The 12,646-nt window shown below is 34.2% G+C and overlaps 1 protein-coding gene and 1 pseudogene across 1 annotated transcript in view; one reads left to right on the forward strand and one right to left on the reverse strand.

Annotated features, from left to right (window-relative positions):
- Positions 1-7,982, reverse strand: part of LOC102894441 — a 25,206-nt pseudogene extending 17,224 nt beyond the window's left edge.
- The window catches only part of LOC102894700 (olfactory receptor 10J3), a 168,586-nt gene that overhangs the window by 153,434 nt on the left and 2,506 nt on the right, over positions 1-12,646 (forward strand).

The raw sequence follows: 12,646 nt of genomic DNA on the forward strand, positions 1-12,646 counted from the left end.
TACTCAAAGAGAGTCAATTTTTTACAGAGATTGAGATTTATAATATGTTTATAATATGTATATGTGGCAATGTCACAGAGTATGTCCTCAAGGGAACATGACCATATCTTCATTTAAGAGCTCTAGTCAGAGACATGGGTGAGAGGATGTGATGATTCTTCATTATGGTTAATTAATTCAGGATTCTGTCATGACTCAAAAGGGAGATCACAGTGCAGAATCCTCAGATTCTCAGATTTCTGTTAAAAAAAAAAAAACAAAAAACTTTTCTCCAGATAAGCATTCTTCTGAGACATGACTTCTGAATCACTTGTGAGTCCTGGTCAAGGTGAGTCATTAGATCATATGTTCTAGATGCCTATTGTGAATTGGTTTTATATGTCCCAACAAATCAAAATCATCTTCATGTCCACCAGGTTAGTTCCAGATCTTATCAGGTTTCCACTGGAGAACTGCAGCAGAACTTTCTGCTTCTAAACTTGCTCTTCTCCAGTTCATTTTCTCCAGTTCTCTCTGGAGAAAGAGAGAGAGAGAGTGCAATGCTATAGGATGCATCATCAAAGGGATAGGGCCATTCTAGGGGGTTCTAAGAATGTGAACTGGCTTTAGTCTGGGAACTGGGTGAGGGACCATGATGCTTCATTATGGTGACTCAAGTCACGTTTATGTTCACCAGACCTGGAGATTTTAAAAATGTATCATTACTATTATATAGATCCAGTTTCCATTCTGTTTCAGTCTTAGTAACACCATGATCAATTAGATACACTGAAGATCTCTGAAAGCAAGCAAATCTGATTACTACTGTTACTCATTTCAGTAACCACATATACTCTTTATATCTGACTCATTGGGCTCTCATTCTCCTTATTGAAATCAGTGAGCCATTAAATGGCACCATCTCACATCTTCGACCATAGCCTATAAAGAACAGACACTATTAAATTTCCCACTCCCAAGTCCATATTATAATTAACCAACTGAGCAGACAATGAGAGCTACTCTCATCTCCTTGAATAGGTACAGTAAGTCCAGAATCTCTGTTTAAGTGCACACATCAATACATGTTGCTCAGTCTGAATATTATATTTCTTTCTCCTCTAACAAATTTAGAATAAACTTCTACACATATTTCTCAGGTTCCTGATGTTATGAATTAGGGACCTTCTGGGATATGTCACTAGGCATGGATCAGGAGGCAATGAGAGAAAATAGAGCAGACAAAACTTTTAGTTATGGTGGCTAGAGGAAGCCAACAATTCCTTTCTGAAAAGTAGAAAACTGAATGATATATCAAAAACAATAAATTCAGGGCCCCAGAAATTGGCCAAAGGCAGATAACAAGTTAAGAAATACTTATGCTCAAAAATATTGCTAGAGCTTCAGGTAAATATAGAGAGTTTGTGGCTTTTTTGTCTTGGGATGCTCCCATCCTTGTTCCCATACCCCTCTCTGATCCCCAGTTCAGTTCGGTAGAAACTTTAGTTTTATTTGATCAGGGTTAGCAGTAAAACCCAGCAGCTTTTGTGTCAGGGAGGTCAGTCTATATTTGCAGTGGAGGTGGGGTAAAATTCTGCAGCTTTGCTGGTTCGATGCGGCAGGCTCACTTGGAAATAGATAGAGAAAATAGACAGTTCTGTCATTCTGATGTTGTAGACTTGGTTCTGGGCAAGCAGCAAATAAGCCATGAATTTAACTGGGAGATCCTAAAAATAAGAGAGCTGTAGAAAAGTTGAGATAAGTTCCTCACACTGTTTTGGCTGCAAAGGAACTGCGAACACAAGTGAGAACTGAGAATTGGTTGGAACTTTTAAATTATTCCACAACCTGCATGCAGGTTGATCAGCAGAGGTTAGAGCCTAATGGGCTCTAGATGCTTGCATACAATCTCTCCCTAAATCATTGGCTAACCACTAAGCCATGTAGTCACACGGAAACTCCTGAGAAGCCAAGTTAAAAAATAATAGTAATAAAAAATGAGAAACTGAGCAGACATCAACATCTATACACAGCAGTTTTGCATTTAAGTTGAAAAAAATTATTTAAAAAAGACAAGAACAAAGATAACTTTTGAAAATATAATTTTTTCAGAGTTGCTACAATATATTCAGTTATTGATCAAATCTTAAAAGTCATGTAAAGAAACATAAAAATGTGATCCAAATCCAGGAAAAAAGCAGTTAGTAGATAGAAGTTGGTTCTGAATGGGCTGAATATTGAATTTAGCAAACAGAGTCATGAAAGCAGATGTTATAAATATATTCAAAGAATTAAAAGAAACTCTATTCAAGGAATTAACAGGAAAACATGATGGCGCTGATCCCACAATTAGGGAATCTCAAAAGAGAAACAGAAACTATATATATATATAAAAGCAAATGCAAATTCTAGAGTTGAAAACTATAAAAATTAAAATGGCAATATGAACAGATGATTTGGGATGGCAGAAGAAAAATTAGTGAACTTGAAAATCAATCAATAGAAATTGCCCAGTCTGAAGAGCAGAGAAACAAGAGAATGAAGAAAAATGAAGACTCTCAGAGACTGGTAGGACAAACATTTCAACATAGGTATAATGGGATTCCCAGAAAAAGAGGAATAAAGGAGCAGAAAATATATTTGAATGAATAATGGCTGAAAACTTTCCAAATTTGATGAAAAACATTAACTTAAAAGATTCAAGAAGCTCAACAAATCTTGAGTAAGACAAATGCAAAGAGAATCATATTTAGACACATCACAGTCAAATTGCTAAAAAGACAAAAGAACACAAAGACAAATCTTGAAAATGAGAGAAAAGTGACTCACCATGTACAAAAAAACCAATATGATTGACAGCTGACTTCTTAACAGAAAGAAATTGAAGCCAGAAGATAGTGAAATGGCATTCAAATTGCCAAAAGAAAAAATGTTTTAACAAAAATTCTATTTCCAGCAACAATATCCATCAAAAATGAAGGCAAATAAAGGTATACTCAGATAAACAGATTTTTAAAGAGAATTCGTTGTTAGCCAATCTACGCTAAGAAATACAGGATGAAGTTCTTCAGGCTAAAAGGAAATGACAATTGACTGTAACTTATATCAACAAGAAAGAATGAAGAAAACCAAAAATGCTACCTATATAACATATATAGTAATTATAAAAGAGTGTGTGTGTGCATTTAAATTTTTTCCCTTAATTTCTTTAGAAAAAACATCGTTTAAAACTGTTATATAATTATAATACTGTATTTTTGGATTTATAAAAATGAAGATGTAATATATATAATAATACTATCACAAAGAAGAGAGAGGAGGAAATGAAGTCATATTGGGGTAAAGTTGTTATACTTTATTGAAGTCATATTATATAAACCTGAACTAGATTGTGATAATTTAAATATGCATAAAACAACAGCTAAAAAATTTGTTTATAAAATCAATAGATACAGTATAGTACCTATAAAAGTATTGAATATGGTACAATAAATATATTTTTTAACAGGAAAGAAGGCAGTAAAAGGAGAACAGTGGAATGAAAGGACATGAAACATAGAGAACAAAGAGCAAAATGGAAGACATTAGTACAATCATATCATTAATTACATTAAAAGTGAATGCATTAAATCTTCTGATCAAAAGGGAAAAATTGTCAGATTGAATTTAAAAAAGCAAAATCAAACTATAGCTGTCTACAGGAAATACATTTTAGAATCAAAGACATAAATACAATGAAAGTGAAAGTTTGTATATAGATATACTATTTAAACAATAGCCACAAGAGAGCCGAAGTGGCTATGTTAAGAGACAAAATAGACTTTCAGACAAGGAACATTACAAGAGACAGGGAATTGTCTTTAATTATGATAAATAAGTCAACACGTTATACTTAATTATGATAAATGAGTCAATATGTTAGAAAGATATAAAATTATAAATGCATATGCATCTGACGATAGAACCCCAAGATCCATGAAGCTCAAACAATATAATTGAAAGGAGAAATTGACAATTCAGCTTATAGCTAGAGTTCAATAAATAAGTTTCAGTAATTTATAGAATAAGTAGAATATGTAAGGATATATAGAGTACTTGAAATACACTATCAACCAATTTGACCTAACATTTATGGAAAACTCCACACACAGAAAACAGAATATATATTTTTTTTCAAGTATCTATGGATCACTCTCCAGGCTAGACCATATCAGGTCACAAAATGGTCTCAATAAATTTTTAAAAATTGAAATCTTTGTCTGATATTAACATAAAACAATAACTTTATTTTGATTAGTTTTTGCATTATATATTTTCCCAATCTTTTCTTTTCCATCTTTCTATATGCTAATAATTAAGGTGTGTCTGTGATAAACAAATTTTATTTTTCTATCCAGTCTGACAATCTTTGTCTACTAATTGGTTTATTGTTTTATATTTAATGAAATTTACATTTTAAATGTAATGGAATTACTGGTATATTTTGACTTAAATATACCATGATGATTTTTTCTCTATTTTTATTTTATTTTGTGTGTGTACCTTTCCTTTTATCTTTTTGCCTTGTTTTGGAGTAATCAAGTATTTTTATTATTCCTTTCCATTTGTTACTTATACATCATTTTAATGGTTATTTTAGACTTACATTTTTAAAGACCATACAAAGACTATATAAAACCTTAATTTAATCCATCCTATTTTAATATTATTATTTTGTGCATTTTAATTTTATAAATATTTTAGAATTCATGAGACATTAGTTTATTATTGAATGATATTAAGTATGATATTGATTTATACTTGCTCATGCATTTCTCTTTTTTATTTTTTATTCATCTTGGTTATTTTTCATTTTGTTTTCATCTAAATGAAGTTTCATTCTACTGGAGAAGTCCATTTCATATTTCTTTTTTTAAACAAAATTCACATTTTATTCAGGTTGAAATAAACTATACACAATTGATTTTCTTCGTCAAAAATAACAATATTTTCTGTATTATTTCTAGATAAACCACAAAACACAGTTTTGTAGGTTTTCTAGGTTTTGCTTAAAAATCAAGATGAGGCAGTAGATATAGTTACGGAAAAAGACAGAATAAAACAGACAAATCAGTTGTCGGTATCAGTTGACCCTGTTTCGACCATGAAACAGAAGTGTTCAATACATAAAAAAAGCTTATGAAGATATAGGCTTAACAAAGGAATGTAAACAGCAACAACCAGATGTGGAACAACATGGCAGGCTCTTCCATTCAAACTTTAACTATAACTTGTTTCTTTAACATAACTGAGACAAAATTTACAATGAAATTCTTATTTGGCAAGCTCACATGTTTCTTTCACTGTCTAGTAATTCCCTTAGCTGTCCATTACAGATTTTTAACAGCATACTTAAAACTTCTGCTATTCATATATTAGTCATGGGATTCATTGTAACATTTTATAAAATATATATTTTCTTTCCACACCTCCTCAAAATTTATTTCTTCAAAAAACTTATAATTCAATACCTGACAACTGAATCTACAGTGATAATAAATGTTATGTCTAAAATAACTAAAACAATTCTAAAGTGCCATTAGCAGAGATCATGCAGTAGTGTGATCTTTTGGAAGAAGTTAGGTCTCCAAAGGAGGAGTTCAAACAGGGGCCATTAAACAGGCAGATTTTCAACAGTTAATGTACTCAATGGGAGGACTCTAGGTCAAGATATTCAGTGGCCTACATACACCTTACAGCTTTTCTATAAGATATTTTAAAATTTCTTACCGATTTCTTTTCAAATATCCGATATAACAGAAAGCCTATTTTTAAAATTTCTTGGGTATTTTGAATAATTTCTGAATTATGTGTAGGAAGCTTTGACTTAGTTGTACAGAGTTAGAAATATGTCCATTAAATCCAGATCATGTTTTATATCGAAATTTATGTTAAGCAAAGCTAAGTTACTTGACCTTTGGTCTGTAAAATTATTTCTCATGTATGCTTGAGACATTTTCACCATTTTTATAGCGTTCATTCTTGATCTTCATTATAGGAGGAATACAGAGGACCTTTAGCAATGTTTAAACATTAGGGAAAAACTTGATGTCTGGCAGGTGGAGGTCTTCGTAAATGGTGGAGAGAAGCTCTATATCTTTCTCTTTGCGTTTCCACTTAATTCTCCAACAATGCAGTTTAGCTGAGAGTGTGTCAGGATTGGGTAAGTCACTTCTGTACATATCAGCATGGTGCTCCACTGATGAGTTGAATTTGAGCTGTTCCATGACAGTTAAATACCAGAAATAAGTATTTAAGAATTTTGAGGTGTGGTTCTGAGAATATATCTTTCAGTTCTTGAATAACATATTCTACTGTTGAAATGCTTAGAGCTTTTTTATAGTAACTCTCAGAGGTCTGAGATTCCAGGTTAACTTATTGAGCTCTGTGGAATTTCCCAGGGAACTTTGTCTGAATATCAAGTCTGGTTGCCAAATTGGTGGCTTCCTCAAGCCAAAATTCATGATAAACGTCAATATTTTTCATTACTTCATTTAATGAATGCAGCACTGTAGTCAAGCTACTGGCTACAAAGAAGATATCAGAGGTTTGCCTCCTGAATATTTTTCCCAAAGGCTCTTGTAAAAAATAGAACATTTTAAAGAACAATGTGGTGTTGATCCCAACATAGCCCTCCAGGGACACGGAAGGCAAAGAGGACTGCTGGGTCAGCAGCCCCAAGGAAGACAATGAACAAAGCATTCCCTGGGCTATGTTTGTCCCCAAGGACACTTCCCATTGCTCCCATTGGCACTATCTGTCCCTTTGGCCATTCCCATGGACTCTATCTCCCTACTTCTCTTGAGTACACAGTTGGTCCAGTCCTCCCCAGCACTAGCTAGGCAGCACATCCAGTTCAGGGGAAGACTCTTGTTCCCCAGGATGAGGCAACGCCCCTTCCCTCTGCTCATATATAAAACAATGCCTGCTCTTTGCTGGCTGCTTTTTCCTGAAGCTCCAACCAACCAAGTGTTGAGCCTCCTTGTATTGTGAGTAATTAATGGCATGTCTCACTCTGCTGGCCCTCCTGGTGTTTTTTCGGAATATCCAAGGCTCAGGTGCAGGTAACTGGCCTGGAGCTCCTGCATTGTGAACGACAATGAAACAATTAAATCAAAACCTGTTACTGCACTACAGAATACAAATGCTTGGCCAGCTGTATTCACTAATGTCAGTATTTATAAAATTTAAACATAAAACAAATGCCTGTAAGAGGTTTACTAAAATTTCAAAAGCATCACGCCTGCCTATTCATTGAGAATGGCAATTGCCTTTAGTTATTTACCCCTTTCTTCACTGTTTTGAAAGAGGACAGAAATTACATTGTCAAGCTCTAAAAGCAGTTGTGGTGATCAATGGAGAAATCAACAAACTTCCTCAATTATTCCTAATGCAACAGAAAGACACTTCCATATCAGGCATGGGTTTTGACAACCATGTATTTAAGGCACAGAAGAGCAGAGTGTATAGATAGCTTGGGGATATTTCTCTAAAAGTCTAGAAGCAACATTTTGGAAGAAAATCCACCAGACGCAACATAAGCCTGGCCATGACAATACTTCATGTTTAACCCCACTACTCAGTTGTCGTAGTGTGAAATTTCACAGCCAAAATTTCAGCATCAGATTTGTAAGGCAGGAAGTCCCCAATTTCTCTCAGGTTATGCGATTCATCAACAAACCTCACCAACACAGCAGGTGCTCTTCTCGGCTATGTCCACTATGACATCAATGATAATAGAAATGAAGTGAGTCTCTCACTTCCTTCAGGATTTCTTCCCAAATGCAGCTCTCACAGATCTGCAGCACCTGTTTCTGTTGTGTTTTTGAACAGAGCAATGTGTTGACTGCTGTTTTCTCAAAGTACTTTCTCAGAACCTCTTCACCAGAATTTATTCTGGCACTCCAGCAGTGCTTGAAAGTTATCAGGAGTAAAGAGACCTTCTGAAATTTCATTAGCTTCATGTCCATCCAGACACATTTTGTTTTCTCATAAGAATCAAATTTTTCAAATAAAGATTTTAAGTATTCTTTGTTTTCCTTCTCTTTGGGGGTTAAATGTGAAATATCTTCATCCTGTTCTTCACCCACTTCTGCACTGGGGTTCTGAGCATTACTGTTGTTTATTTCTTTGTTTTCGCTCCTGTTTAAAAGTTTCATCAATTTTTTTCTCTTTCGGTGTCCTGATCTTCACTTAACTCTTTTATTCATTTTTTGTGTCTGTTATGTGGATTGTTCAAATGACTGGTAAGATCAATATTGTTGGAATTTCATTATCTAGAAGAACTGTCCTGTAAGAACTTTCCCAATGACCTCACAAGTATGAGCTTAAATTAATTTTGAGAAACAAAATAACCCAATCATTCTTTAGTTTTCTAATGTCTCTACAAAATGTATAGTTTTACAGATCATAAAGTCCTCAGAATGTTTGGCACGTAATCGATAACTTTTATTTAGTTAACCAGGTGTTTTATCTTCTAAGTCTACTCTCCTACAATTTTCCACCCACTACCGGCTTTTGGCTGGATTCTGTGGGAACCTGAAAAACGGACTGCTTGCTCTATCACGTGCAGTTGAGGGCAATGCAAAAGTTCAGCATTGTTGCCCTCCCACCCGCAGGCTCAGTGCTTCTCTCCCCACCTCCTCAGGACAGCCCACCTTCCTGTGGGCTGGGGAGAACCATTTAATATTTCTTTGATGCTGGTCAGCTGAACCATTTAATATTTCTTTGATGCTAGTCAACTTTTTTTGTTTTGCTTTTCTTAGTAAAGGATATTTTCCCTGATTATAGAATTCTAGTTTGGCAGTTATTTTCTTTCAGCACTTTGAAGATGTCATTCCATTAAATTCTGTTTTCCATTATTGCCATTAGGAAGTCAGTTAAAAGTGTTATTGTTATTCCTTGAAAATAATGTATCTTTCTCTAATTACTTTTAAGACTTTTTCTTTTCATCTTAATTTTTAGCCATTTTATGCTATTTGCCTACATGCATTTTGTTTATGGGAGTATGTGCATATATCTTGCTTGAAATTCAGAGTGATTCTTGAATCTATATCTTGACATTTTCCTCAGGTTTAGAAAACTTGCGGCTATTACGTCTTCACATATTGCTTTTGATGCATTTTACTTCTCTTATCCATCTTGGACTCCAATTACGCATATGCTAGAACTTCTCCCTGGGGTCTAGTATGCTCTTTTATATATAGTGCATTCTTTTTGTACAATGCAATGTAAGCAGGGGTCATTATTTTTGTTGTATTCTGTTGTGCAGAGGCAAGTCACAGTTCTGTCCACACTCAAGAGGAAAGGGTTCTACATCCTTGTGACTCACTGAGGATCACTTTGGGTGCATCTGCCACAATCTATTTATCTTAAAGTTGTATTTGAAAACTTTCATACAGCAATTTGTGTATAGGTCTGTTTCTATTGAGTGATTTTTTTCTTCCTGATTTTTAGATTACAGACGACAAATTACAGTTTCTCTAGGAAACTGCAAAAAAGTGGGTTTCAGGCTAACATTTCTATATATCTTTCCTTTTCTGGAATCCTGGCCCCTCAACTATTCACTGACTTAGAAGCTATATCTACATATTATAGTCATTATAATATCATTTTAGAGATGGAGGAGAACTAATTCTACCTTTCAACTTTATTTAATAAGTTACTTATGCCAGTTAATCCCTCTTCAGTTGTTGGGACCATATTCCCTGGTACAACCACTTCTACCCATATTGCTTTCCAGCAGGCATTTAAAATTGAGAGCTTTATATCACTCAAAGCTAAACTAATATTCTTAATACAACTTAAAATTGTGTTCCATGCTTCTGTAACTGTAAGTGATTGATTATCTTCAAGTTTATTAAAAATATTAAAACTCCATTTAATATAATTAACCTTAAAGGTGGAAATAATGCCTTGATCTAAAGGTTGGATCAAGAAAGTTGTATTGGTGGCAAATATACAACTTTTATATTTGGATGTTCTAAATTGTGTGAATGACTAGGTACATTATTTAAAATTAAAAGTGTTTTAAAAGGAAGACATCTTCCTTCATATAAGTTTTAGCTTCTACAACAAAACATTTGTAAAACCAATTCTGGAAAACATCAGTAGTCACCCATGCTTTTTCATTTGCCATCCAATAAACGGGAAGATCATGAATAATTGTGTGTTAGTAAGTAATAGTTCTTTGTACGCTACTGAGTTAAGCTATTTTTTTTTTTTTTAGAAAGAATAATCACCAATAATGGAAATGAAAAAGAAAGAACTTTGTGAAATGGAAACCATGTATAAAAAAGTCCACCTAAAAGAGGGAATATTTACTGCATATTAAAAAAACTCACATAAAAATACCACATAAATCAAGGGACAGGTTTACATGAAAGATGATCTGTAAAGGCTGAGGCCTTGGATAGAACTGAGCTGGGGGATCTAAAATTATGTAGAGTGTGTGATGAGCAGAACAGAGATGAGAGAGATCAGTTAAAAGTAAAAAAGTTCTTACGAATTCAGGGACTGGATTGATGATTCTACTCTGAGACTTTAAACTGGCTTTAAGTGTCAGAGTATCTTAAAGATCAGTTCTCTGTGTACCTGGCAGCAAAGGTCCATGCCTAAACCCTTCTTGGGCATTGTTGCTTCTCTTCTTCCATTTATGAAGAGTTCTTCCAGAGGTCTTTACCCTTCTCCTTTGGTGCCAGAGAAATGGACAGAAAGTATGTCAAGTATCTTAGCAAAGCCATAGCCCACCAATAACAAAGTTTGAAATTAGCCTTTTCACCCCAGAGATTACTCCTAATAGCCAAGGCAACTCTACTCTCCAAAATGTTAATCTCAGGATTAGGAAATGAGTTGCCTGAGTAATGAGGTCTCCAGGCACTCTGCTGTTTGGGTTGTGTCTTATGCTATTGATCACTTGGGAGTCAGTTTTCTTTGGGGGAAAGAGACTCAAGAGTCTGGGGCAGACAATTTGCACCTTGTTAAAAAACCTCAAGACAAAGTTAATGCTTTGTGACCCAAAGAGGACCCTCTTCCAGCAAGAGGGGCTGTGAGAATCTAGAGGAGATTAAAGTGACTTTTTCTGTCCTTCACTTCTAGTCTTGGCACTGGAAGACTGAGATAGATATTATTTCCTTTCCCTCTAGTTCCTTTAGAAATCACATTCTGGGTGATATCTAGAGATTTGCCAGTCAATGGGGGGATTTTGATTAAACTACAGCTCTGCTCATAAGACTTTAGTGACCCTCAGATAAGAAAATTTGTAGACTATTTGATAAAATAGCAATATTTTTACAAAGCTGTCTAAACTCAAATGACTAATGGGTTTTAAATAATTTCAAGAAAGGCATTAACAAAGATCTTGGAAAAATTTTACAACTATTAGTAAAAATCCATACCAACTATTGTGGGCAGTTAAATTTCCAGAGTGGGAGATGTGACTCTCAAGCATGAAACAGGCTACACGGTGAGTTTCACTACCTCATACGTGAGGATGGGGAATGTTTGTTATAACATATATTCAGTTATCACACAGCCATTAATCTATAGAAGGGAGCAATGACCTCTCCTAGAGAATTCATATTGTGATTTCTATGATTTGGGAAATATGGATGTGTAAAGAAGTGTTAAGAGAGATATAAGACTTCAAGGGCCTTTAATATAAAAGCTATTCAAATGTCTAAGTTCTGTGAGAAGGACCATGTCTTGTTCATCTTTGTTTTCATAATACTAGCACAGTACTTATATGTTGTGACTACTCAATACATTGAATTGCTAAAGATATGGTTTTGCTTAGATTTGAAGCATATTTTAATTATTCACAGGAGACTAACCAAAAAATGAGAAAACAAAATGACATAAGTTATCTTGCCTGGGGGGTGGGAGGGGTTGTAAATAGTGCCTTCATCTATGATTGAGACAGGAATAGCTTTTATTTAACTTTCTTTTTTTTTGAGTCATGTAGTTGAAAGATGAAAAGGGTAGTAAAAACTCCAAAGTCAAAGGCATTAAATTTTGAGGTTTCTGTTCACCTGTACTCTCCTTATTTTGTCTCTCATCTTTTCTTCCTCATCTACATTTCTTATACCCTAGATTTGCCAATGTTTTTCATTTCCCCCTCCTATTCTACACCTTTTTACTGATTGTTCTATCTGTTAGAGTCTCCCACATAATGGTGCTGGAATAATTTTTTAAGGTGTTAGCAATTTAGAGCTCACTAATGGTTTGGAGGCGAAAGGAAGCAGAATTATTCTAGGCTACAGGCACAGGTAAGATCTTCTGAACAAAAAAGTAGAATTAAGTTATAAAAATAACTTGGATGAATTTTAACTGAAGTGTGCAAATATGATGAAAACTGTGATTTTATAGTGATGAGTTTCAAACTATCAGTTATAATCCAGGAAAGCAATTTAGATTTTCCTTAGATATATTAGCTAGATAGGTTACTCTAATTTAAGGAGAAGTAAAATGTTAGCTATCTTCAAGAATGAAATTAGAAGCAAAACATTATTTCACCTAATCCACACCTGAGTTGTAATAATACATGTAGCAGTTAATGTACCTCAAGAAAGGTTTTAAAAAAGCATAAAAAAGTCCATATAACCAATTGGAAAGGAAATAATAAAATGTA

Source organism: Pteropus alecto, unplaced genomic scaffold (genome assembly GCF_000325575.1).
Source record: "Pteropus alecto unplaced genomic scaffold, ASM32557v1 scaffold359, whole genome shotgun sequence".
Taxonomy (NCBI): Eukaryota; Metazoa; Chordata; class Mammalia; order Chiroptera; family Pteropodidae; genus Pteropus; species Pteropus alecto.